Here is a 9,548-nt window from a genome sequence, read left to right on the forward strand (position 1 = left end):
AACAGAGTTGAGTATAGGAAATGAGTTATGCTAGAAAAATTAAATTAATCACTTTCAAGGCATAGCAGTAAAGTTGAAGCTCCAGATTATTATAAACCATTGACAGTCTGACAGTGCTAATAATCTGAAAAAATATACTACTGCAATGAAATTACAGTTTCATCATAGAGATATATGGATACTGAAAACTTCCAAAATGATAAAAATTATATAGAAGACAATCCAATTTCAAGACAATATCGTAAGCAACATTATCATTTAGATCTCCTCAAGATCTTTTGCCTTATTATAAGATATGCTCCTCATATGTTCGCCATTTTCTGCCTCCTGCCAAAAATTAGCATGAGGCTGGTTATAGTTCAGAGTACCTAACATATTTTATACATATATATCCACATATATAATTACTAATGATAATTAAATGTTTAAAATTTTAGTGAATATTATAGATTATGACATCATATGTACATGCACACATTTCTTGATATTAAAACCATTGGAAATGAAACATTAGACTATACTGAAGATTACTCCTATAAAAAAAATTTCTTCCTTGATAAAAAATGGATTTGCTTCCAAAGAATACTTCTGAAAATTAGCATATAAGCAAGACACAAACAGCTTCCAAGATTTTCTATGTCTCCTCTTTTATTACACTATAAGCTAGTTCAGAGTTAGTCATCATTATCCTTTGGTTACTCACTTATGTTCTCTATTCTAAGACTGAAGCAGAACATCACAATTTAACTGGATTAGTGACTGAACACTTGCAGGAACTCAGCCACTTTTGTAGGGATTTGGGTCTAATGAACCAAGGATTGAGAACTGAAAAAGCATTAACAGACCTAGACTTTTGACAGAGAAATAAAGAATACTTTCTGGTCATGGCTGCAAAGTAAGGAAACAATTTTAAAGACATCCCTATCTCTTCAAGTAAACCTCCATCGTATGTTTACAAAACTGCCTTTTCCAGGTTTAAAAATCCCAAATTAGTACCAAATTATTACACTCACAAATCCTTAGATGCATGCTGGAAAAGAGTTTGCTCAATCTTTTTCCTCCAAAAGTTCTTATTTTCAAGCCCATCTGTGATTTATTAGATGCATTTGTAATAGTTTACTTTCAGATTTACTTGGTTTTAATAACAAATGATGAAAAAACTCACTTTTAAAGCATATAATCATCACTGGACAGCAGAACATTCAGAAATGGCATGATTAAGCTTATCTTTACAGCTAAACACTTTTTCATCCACAGATAAAAAAGAAATAAGCTTAGGTTTAAAGAGCTTTTGGATTAAAGACTCAAAAGTCCTGCTCATAAGATCTCTAAAAGTAATACTGTGCAGTGGCAATATTGGGACTATAAAAAGTACATCATTCAGACTTGAGCTATCAAAAAAAATTTCGAGTACCTAAATGTCAATAAAAAGGTGAGCAATGGATTCTTGTAGAATTTTAAGTTATTCTTAGGGCAATCATCTCTCTTAAAGCAATATTAGATTCACATGTCCACGGAGGACCAGAAGAAAATAGTCATGGGATTTGTATATGTTTCTGATTAAACTTTCAGGAAGACATAAATCTAAATCCCTCATACTTAAAAAAAGATGAGCTAATTTCCTTGTCTCAGGTCTGAGATACAGTGACTGTCAAAAAGGTATCAGTAGTAGCTCAATTTCTACCCTTTTCTTTTGTCTCACAAACCTCTCTTGTTCAATAGTTTTCTCAACACCCCAGAATAGATGACAAGTAAATATCAAGAGATGCCCTGATCAGAACTATGATTAGCTCAGGCAAACTAGGCCAGAGTATAAAAAATATTAAAAATACACTTAATTGTAAAGACATTTAGCCGTAAAGCTCCGAAGAAAGATTATTTGGGTTTTGTTTTGCTTATTCATAGAATCCACGAGGATGGTGTTACTTTCAGTGTCTGTTACAGGTATATTATAGTACTCAGCAATGTAACATTAAACTTCCGCAAAAGTGTCTTTGTCTTCCTACTTGTCTGTAGCTCCTTTAAGTGGTACAAATAGATTTTCTCATTTAAATTGTACGGTTCTCATTTATGTATCCTGTTATAAATTAAATCCAAAGCAAACTTTGTCAAAATTAAAGTTGACTAACCAAATTATGTGCAGAAATAACAAAAAAATAATCACTAAGTAAAAGCACTTTACACTCATTTGTAAGGTATCCTTATGTTACACAAATGCATAAAGATGGTGTTCAAAAGTTTCTAACTGGTTTAGATTCATGAGCATTGGACAAGGGAAGCTTAGTGTATGACCTTGAGCACTCTCTGAAACACAAATTGAATTCCTCTCAACGCTGGAAGTTTAATGTTTTCCAGATGCCCACAGTAGCCAGACTGATTCTGCCTGAAACTGATTTTCAAAAGGAAAATCTGAACCAACTACAGGTCACGGGACACACTGACCTTACTTGTGACAAACTAGAATCATCATCTCTAAAAGGACACTTTCTCTATGGTTAGTTATAATAGAGCCATCTCTTTTTCTGTATTTCACCAAAATGAGTCTGAACTTAACAGGAAATACTTTGCCTATGAAGCCGAAACTTGATAAATGCCATTGTGCTTTGCTGGTTTTTGCCTTTTTTTCTCCAATGGAAGAAATTATTGATTTGCTAAAGAGATAGAGGGTGACAGTGATCCGAATGTCTCAAGCTGTCACACAGAGACACGTCTCAGTTTTGGGGGATTTGATAATCCTCTTCCTGGTAAGGTCACCAACTCTTTCTTCTGTCAGTATATTGCATTCTCCGCTTACAGACAAAAAGAGCATCATGACATAACTTACCCAAGGCTGTATTTTCCTCTACAGTACAGTAATTGTTTTCATCTCAAACTCTTGATATCACAACTTCATCATCTTATGCTGGAGTGATAGAAATCTTTAATGCCCAAGAAATTTCAGGGTCAGAATTGTACTGAAAGTAAAAATCAGGTATATGATAAATAGCGAGAGAACATAACAGGCATGTGCTGCATATACTGCAAGGGAAAAACCAAGCAGCCACTCATCAAAAGCAAGTGGCACTCCACCTCTTTTTGGTATAGAACTGAGGAAAAGATCAGTGTTGTGGACTGCCAAGAACTAGGAAAAAACAAAAACCAACCAACCAAACAAAATCAACATATCCATGTGCTCTCTACCTTGACAGGATGTGTTAACCAAGGTACCAAAGGTCAAGTACATCACCATGTGGAAACATAAAGCTGTGGAGACTGAGGATTGAAGTGTATAATAAAAAGATGTAAAGTTATCTGTGAAATAAATGCATGAGGGTGAAGAGTGTAACTAAGAAACTAAATGCTGACTATGATTTTTGAGAAAAAGGATCATAAAAAGATTTCTTGCCTATCAGAGGGCATACTGTTATATAGGACAGCCTGGGAATGGTTGAATCAAGAGTGTGAAGACCCAATAGAAAGGTTAAATGTGTCTTTGTAAGGGTAGGTATACTTTTCACTTGTAAATTGAATACTGTAGAAAGTCAGCTTTTCATCAAACATTCAACTAAAGGATTCAACCAGAAACCCACAAAAGTACTGCTTTCTTTGGTTCTACATTGAAGAAAATGGATTTTTTTTCAGACATGAAATGCATGCAATCTTCAGTAAACAGGTTTAAAAATATCTAATTATCATAGCAAAATTGAGTAAAATTATTAAATAAATATCAGTAATAACTTTTCTTCTCTTTAAAAAAGTGTTCCCTGGATCACTGCTTCTAAAAAGACAGATCTCCATAACAATTTAGTCTGAGGAATTACAAATTACTACCTAAAAATTAAGACAATCAGATTCACAGGAAAATCAACAATAACTTCCACAGACTACACTGACAGCAAATGATGACTACCTTTCAAATGAGCTAACGGAAAAAACATTACTCTTGCTTTCAAAAATCATATATTTGCCCTGAAAGGTAAGCTGTTGTGTAAAAGCCTAGTTCTATGCCTACAGTAATATTTTTAATTACCTTGTCATCCTTAGCAGTGTTTTTTTTACATATTTTCAGCTGTCACCATAGCAAATTCTATTTTCAACTATTCTGAGCAGATTCAGCAAACCTTTAAGTCAGCCTATGTGCATCACTTCATTCAATATACAAGAATAACTGACAATACCTTTTACTTGCAAAGACAGGGAAAATAGAAGATAGAAGTAGCCAAATATAACCTACAAAAACCTCCTTATTTCTAGTTTCCATCTGTGTGGCACTAACATGCATCCTGCCATGAGTACCCAGCATGATTCAAAAGGTCTCCAAATAGGCAAAAAAAACATTCTCTAAAATAATTTAAAATAAAACTCAGGGGTTTTGCGTATGTCTTGTTTTGTTGGGGTTTTGAAAAATTTCTTTGGGTACTGTCATTCCTTACATCATTCTCAAAACATACTGTACAACACAAAATGTTTTACCCCCTAAGGGAAAATGACAGCAACTGAGACCTTCATTACCATTAGTTCCCAAACAAAAAATAAAGGAACAATTCTTCAAATCTGCTTACACTTAGTGAAATGGAAGCAATCATTACCTTCCACAGCAAGTGCATCTTCTAGCACAGCATGGATATTTTGGGTATAGAAATCTGCAGGATAATGAAAGAGCACAATAGCACAAATGAAAAGATAGAGGTTTCTTGAATACCAGTAATTCAAGCTAGGCCATTTGTAGCAAGACAAACCTCTTTTAGGGCACGGCGCTCCAAGGTCCAACCAGGTGTTCCAGGAGAAACTCACAAATAGTGCTCTGAGTCTGATGCTCTCAGGGCTGAGCAGCCTGAATCGGTGCTACTGCTCCAAAAGTGGCCTCCCCTCTGGCTTCCTCAGGTGTGAGCTTTATTGGCCCCCTAATCCTGCTCATGCGCAGTAGGGGCCCGCCCTAATCAGGCACAGGTGGGCTTGACACAAGCTCATGCCCACTACCTGGCAATTAGTGCCACCTGGTTGCCTCATTTCACTACACTATTCATGCCTTTTAGCACCTAGACACAAAGTCCCTGGTAAGATGACAGAACTCCAGAAAAATGACAGCAATATCAAGGTTCAGATGGCTCTCATGAGACCCTCTGTTCCACCTCCCTACTCAAAGTGAGACTAACTTAAACATTTTATCACACATACCATTGTCTAAAGTCAGCTTCAGAATCCCAAAGGTTCTATCATCTCTCAGAGCAACCTGTGGTCGGATGAGCTTCCCTTTCTCCTCACAGCACCTGACAAAACTTTCCTTTAAAAAAACTTGTTTGTCCTTTCCCTGTTCACCTCCGGGAAAATTTCGACCCTTTGTCACTGCTGACTCTTGCTCAAACTCTTGCTCTAAGTTAAAAGCCAGGAAAAGTATCAATGTTGTTTATTTACAAATTCAAGAAGAATATTGTAAAGTATGTGATTACAATTTTAATTTCCCCTTATTACCATAGTTAGTCATTTCTACAGTACAATAGCTCACTGCATCCATACTTGTATTTATAAAACTCAGTCTTTTGAGTAATCCTCTCACTCTTCACTCCTCCCATATCTTAAGTTATCCCTGAAAAGCAGCCCATGGAGAAAAGTTATCCCAGAGGAGGTTAACTGAAAATGTTACAGAAGTGACAGGATTCTACAGCTGTTCTGCAGGCTGAGTCTGAAAATAGACATCATATAACTTATACATAGAGAAGTACTAGCCTACTAGAAAATACTGTTTTACTGAAGCCTTGCATCTAACCAGTCAGCCCTAGAGCCCTCCCAGGTGTGGCACAGAGGGCTAGTGGGAGCCACTGTCCTGGTTTAAGGCAGGATAGAACCAATCTTCTTTCTTATAATTCTACTTTTAGCTAAACCTCTTCTAAGCAGCTGCGCTGGATGAAATTAACAGCAAATTTCTCAGTCAGTCTCTGCTTCTAAGTCTGATAATGCTCAATGTTTATAGTTACAGCTGTAACTGTAACTGTAACTGTAAAGGCCACTGCTCAGTTCTGACAAACATCTTATGCCCTGGAAAGAGAAAAGGAGTAAAGGGGTCACACCTGCAACCTTTCTTTAGGGAGGAGCTGACAAGACAGGCGACCAGAATTGACCAGAGTATTCCATCTCATACGTGTCATACTAAGTATAGATCCGAGGGATCATGAGTGTCAAGCCTCTTCCTTCTTTTTTTTCCATTCATAGCCAGAATTCTGGGAGGATTCTGTCCATTCATCTGTCTGTGGGCCCAATCCAGACCCTCCTGAATCCATGTGCTCTTCCTCCAGCTCCCAACTGCTGCTGACTCCAGGAGCCCAACCTGGGACTGCTTCAGAGCTGCTCTGCTGCCTCAGTATTGAAGTGACATCCACCTCTGAAAATTCTGTCCTGGACTCAAAACTTTTCTGCTGTTGACATTGTCTTACCTTAGAGAGTGAAAAGAAAAGAAAGTAGAAAAGAAAAGAAAGAATAACTATGAGAAATGATCTCTTCTTTGGAGGCTTTTACAGACTTCCCAACTATATCCCATTGAATGAAAGCAAACTAACATTTAAGTTCTAACCTCTGAACAATTTAGTAAATTCTAAATCCTAACAATTCAGTAAAAAAGTGAGAGAAAGTTAAATACTATACGAACATGCCACTACAGTACTCCCACACCAGACACATTTCTTCAGAAAGAAACCAGCACTTCAAACATAGGTAGTGGATTAGGTTTCCTAGTTGAAGAAACATAAACCAAGTCACAGATGAAGTTACTCCACAGGGAAAACAAGGATTGATGGCATTTTTCGTTCAGTCCAATTCATCTTAGATCACTTTAATTTCAAATTTATTGTATAAAAATCAGGGTGACTACCCAGCAGAGTTGCAAAACAATATCTGTACCTACAAAAGATCAAGTTCTGGAATGAAGGTTTGGGGTTTTTTTTATTGGTTGGTTTTATTTGCTTTGGGGTTTTTTGTTTTGTTTTTAACACAGAGACTAATGTGAAGTGCATTCAGTAAAGGGCTGTAGAAGCTGGAATCTACTTCTTCACTCACAACTGCATATTTCATTGCACAACACTGCTTCACAAATTTAGCATGGGTTTGGGGGAGTTTTTTGAAGTTTGTTTGTTTTGCCTTTGGCTTATTTTTGGACATGGGGGAAGAAGGGAGACTTGGGTAGGTTTGTTTTTAAATACTATTTGTCAGATACACTGCAATGATTTTGTGCAATAAAACATTGGATCAATTACCATTTCTGGTATGAGTGCACTAACTCAGCAACCTGCCAACTGCTGCAGCTTAGCTCATAATTGAATTCCTAGCAACTGGGTGTTTGTTGGTAATTTCAATGGCATCAGAACTGAACATACTGATAGCCAGAAAGAGCACTGTTTTTTAAGTCTTTCTGTCTTTGTGTGCCTGTATCAGAAATATGAACTAAGTAGTATCTACCAAAAAACCCCACAACCCTTTACTACTGTACATACTTAAAAGTAAAATTAGATATATATTAGCAAGTAGTGTGGACCAGCAGAAGAACATATGTAGAGAAAGTGTTGGTGCCAAGGACCCAATGCCTGAACGATTCACATTTCAAGGCTTGTTTTCTGGCTGGCTGGTTTTTTTGAGTATCTCTGGAGAGGGTGCATTACACAACAAATTATTTCAGATTAATAAGCACACCCTGCTCCCAGATAGCACTGATCAAAAACTGAGCTGGTGTGTAGGCAGCAGGTGCCAGGACTTGCCGGGTGATGGGCCTGGACGGTGCTCGCCCCACCTGTGCCCAGCTGGGGCTGGCCCAGGTGCGCATGCCCGGGGTCAGCAGGGTGTGGTTCCGGAGCAGGTTCCAGAGCCATGGCGGATCGAAGTTAGTTCACTGATACTAACCCGAACCAACACTAGCTCCATTGACTCTGTTCGCGAACCGAGCTCGCGCCCACGGCGAGATTCGTCTCACGCAACACTGGTGTGCATTACTGTTCAATTCCCAGCAGCAGAGAAAACCAAAAATGTCCTAAAGTGTTTTATTTGCCAAGTATCTATCCCTGCTGTGTCTACGACTGGTGTCCCAGCCACAAGAATGCAGCTCAGCAGATGATCTATAGTAATCCTACTACTGAGCAGAGTGCTCTAACACTTTAATGTAGTAATTTAACGTAACATAGTAACATAGATTTCTGCAAAACAGCTTGGATTTAAAATACCTGGGGCTGAACAAAACCAGCTATCCCTGCAACTAAAATTGTCAGACCAATTTTTCCAAGCTGTACATTTAAGGCTTTAAAGGCCTGGGGAAAGAGAGAGGGGCATCTTTCAAAGAGACAGAAGACAGAAAAGAGGTATTTCCATTACATTAATCTTTCTATCAAATGTACCCAGAAGGTCTCAGTGACTAAACAATTAAAATTGTTCTATACACACTTTGTACTAACCTCACTGCTTTTTCTGGTGTTATGCTTATCCTTCAGCTGACCCATTGGATCTTGAGGCTGATGGCAGCCATCTGTGCCAGGGACATACAGCAAGTTGTCAGCATCCCAAGTTGAAGTATGACATCCACAGTTTCTTCCTCCTTCATCTATAATAAACTTGGGACTACTTTTATAAAACACTTTGTAACATCTTGCTCTTTCTTCATCTGCCTGTGCAGATAAATGAAGTAAAAAGAAAGCTCCAGGTGGGTCAAGGGAAGCTCAGACAAAGCAAACCAGCTAAGCCTTGGTTATGAGGCTGTACTGAGCTTTCTCGTGTCTGTAACCCATCATTGCAGTAGCAATTGCTAGGCTACAGCTTAGGTAGCTAGAAATTCATGCCCTTCTTCCTTCCAAAACTAAGCAACAAACTAGAATTGGACATTCAAATTACAACAGCAGCAGCAACAAGTCTGCAAGAAATGAGTTAAACATCAATATGTTGTTCTCAAACAGTTTGTTTCCACTCTACAGTACCTCCTTGCTATAAAAAATGAGATCCCTACACCCTTCCCAGTTGGACATCAATGAAACAGTAGTTCTAGATATATTAACCAATATATTATTTCTCAAAAAAACTTTTGAGATATGAAATTAATTTCTAATTCACAGGATCAACATCTTGACAAGACAGTCAAGACTCCCTCAGCACATTAAATTTTTGCTTCATTCTTATTTGGAATTCAAGTCCAAGAACAGGCCTGTCAGTACATATCCAAAATAATGAGGCCAGTATGAGTTAAAGAATGGAAGTATATAATGCATGCTACTTCTATCACTTCTGTTCCATGGTTCAGTGATTGTACTGTTTAATGATTCAATCATTACTACTAGCAATGATTTTTCAGTGGAAAAATTTTGTTTCTCCTCTCTTTTAAAAATCTTCAAACAGTATTATAGGTTTCCTGTTATTCAGAAACACTTCTACAGACTAAGGAAGTGCAGTTGAAGGAGGTGGAGGTCATTCAAGGCTGCCTTCGGCTGACAATTCCACCTCGCTCCTAGAAACAAAGTGGAAGACTAATTTCAGAAGAGACAGTTTTGATTTTGCTATCTAGTACAACCCCCATTTTGGATACAAATTTCAACAAGGGAGTT

This window comes from Heliangelus exortis, chromosome 4, assembly GCF_036169615.1.
Source record: "Heliangelus exortis chromosome 4, bHelExo1.hap1, whole genome shotgun sequence".
NCBI classification, from domain to species: Eukaryota; Metazoa; Chordata; class Aves; order Apodiformes; family Trochilidae; genus Heliangelus; species Heliangelus exortis.